Source organism: Chrysemys picta, chromosome 25, assembly GCF_011386835.1.
Source record: "Chrysemys picta bellii isolate R12L10 chromosome 25, ASM1138683v2, whole genome shotgun sequence".
Lineage (NCBI taxonomy): Eukaryota > Metazoa > Chordata > Testudines > Emydidae > Chrysemys > Chrysemys picta.
In genome coordinates, this window is record NC_088815.1 from 12527829 (window position 1) to 12530212 (window position 2384).

Consider the following 2384-nt stretch of genomic DNA (forward strand, 5'->3'; position numbering starts at 1 on the left):
CAGTTGGGTCAGGTCCTCATGGTTCTCTGGGGCAGACAGACGGTCATTTAAGGATCTGTCTGTGACACAAATAGAGCTGGAGGCAGGGAGTCAGGTTACATCCTGGTCCTGGGATCTAGTGCAGATGGGCCAAGCCAAAGCTTTGGGCATGAGCAAGGCCCCGTCCGCGCTGCACATTGGAGCTGTGCGTCAGCTGGGATAGGGGAAGCCCCAGGAAGCCTGGATGATGCAGCTACAGCAAGAAAGGGTCAGGTCACAGCCGGGGGCTTCGCTGAGCCACGTAGAGCCGCACCAGCAAACCACGCAGCCCCTTTGGTTTCGCACTGGGTCGGCGGAGTCAAGGCCTCAGCTCGCGTTGGTTCCACATTGGCGCTGGGGATGGAGCACGAAGGAGTGACCGGAGGAAGAACTACCAAATCAAGTGACGGCGTCAGGGAGGCAGAGCAACCCTGCTAAATACCCCTGGGGCCTGATTCGTCCTCGCCCTGCATCCGGTGTTGTCACGTGAGAAACGCCCCCCCCCCCCCCCCCCGCGCGCTCTGATATCGTCACGTTCATGCCCCCTTGTGCTGCTGGGCGATGGAGGATGGAGCCTGCTTGCCGGCGAAGAACAGCCTTGGGCATTTCCAAAGCAGAATTGGGCCAGTGCTTTCACAGCCGTGCCCACGAGGCCTTAGCCCCATCCCCAGTGGGGGGCTTTGCCCTTCGTCTCCTCAGTGCCCTGGGAGTGATGGTCCTCGCCCATAAAGAGGGATTGGCTCAGACATGGCTGAGTGACCCACATACGTGCATGAGCTGCGGGAACATCGGGGGCAGCTCTGCGGGGTAAGTGCAGATCGTCTTCCAGGGACCGGGGTCCTGGGACCCAGTTTCATACCTGACCAGGCCACGTGGGCACTTGGTTAATGAGTTATCTCCAGGCAGGGAGCCATCCAGCAGCGGCAGGGTTAACAGCGACCTGGAGCCCACCTGTTTCATGATTAAGCTCTGAGCTCTCCCCATGGGGAGATAAGAGAGGGAAAAGGCTGCCCATCCCAGTGCCAAGGTACCAGCATGTCACATTCACCCCTGGCATCGCTGCATCCAAGCCAGGGCTGCGGCACTAGGGAGGCACCAAGCCCCAGCAGAGGCCACAGTGAGGCAGCTGCCCTCGGAAAGGAGGGGAAGACAAGGGACCGTGTTATCCACTCTCCGCCTAGCCATGCACTGCCCAAGGCCATGCATGATTCATTGTCCCAATGCTGCTTAATGTGTCCTCTCTCTGGGCTGGCTCTGCAGTCTGACCTATATATGTCTATTTGCCCCTGGGTGCCACTCAACGCTTTCCCCTTCATGCCCCCGTTTCCTTCCCTCTTCCCCACATTGCTGTGTAAGGTGCTGCCCTCCACCCCAGAGCTGTCCGCATTCCAGTGTGATTCCAGCAAACCCAGATTGGATGGGGCCAGTTCAAGGGTGTGTCTAACCCTGTCCGCACCCCTGCTGGAGAGCTGGACCATCCTGGAGTCTTGCGCCTGGGGATCACGGCCCAGAATATAGCAGAGATGGAGTGAAGCAGAGATAGGTGTGGGGCAATGTATTTATCTCCCTATGGATGCCCATCACCTTGGGCTCTGGGTCCCTCTCATCAGTTAAGATATGCAGTACACACACCGTCTCCTGCTGCAATGTGTAGCCAGCATCACACCGAAACTCACCACCCTTGGCCTCTGGCATCTCAGCAGCACCCTGATCCAGAGACCAACCCTAAAGTCGAAACTCAGCCTGATGCTGGCTCTCCTGGCTAGTTCACTGCCAGGGCCCCTCCTCAGACATTTGTTTTTTTCTGCAGGCCCATTAACCCTGATCCACAAGAATGACCAGGGCCTGTGGGACACAGGAATGGCCAGACTGGCGCAGGGCAGGATCCAACGAGTCCAATATCCCATTGCTGACCATGGCCAGTGCCAGCTGCTTCAGTGCAAGAGACCTGAAAGGAGGCCAGGATGGAAGAACAGGCCCCAAGAGGACATTGCTTCCTAACCCCAGATAGTTTGTGGTTGGCTCAAGACCTGAAGCATGAAGGTTTATGTCTGTTCTAATTTCTTTGATCCTGTTTAACATAGCTGTGGATTTTCTCATTAGCCATAAAAACGTATAATCCTTTCTAGAATCCTCGACCTCAGTGAGAACTTGTGGCAAGGAGTTCCACAAGCTAACTGCGCGTTTGTTTCACTTGCCATTTCGTCCAGCAGCCCAAGCAGTTCTCGGGGGTTATAAAACCTCCTTAGCCACCCTCCCAACAGCAAAAATCCATGACATTTGAGCTTTAAAAAGCATTTAGCACCAGAGCTTTTCTATCACTGAAAAATTCTTGGCACTAGACAGAACCCATAAAACAATCCTTT

General features: G+C 55.7%; 1 long non-coding RNA gene across 1 annotated transcript; it reads left to right on the forward strand.

The window, feature by feature from the left end:
- Positions 1-225: 225 nt before the first annotated feature.
- Positions 226-2142, forward strand: LOC135977423 (uncharacterized). Its single transcript, XR_010594908.1, has 2 exons — positions 226-825; positions 1829-2142. It is a non-coding gene; the product is annotated as an uncharacterized LOC135977423 (long non-coding RNA).
- The last annotated feature ends 242 nt before the right edge of the window (positions 2143-2384 follow it).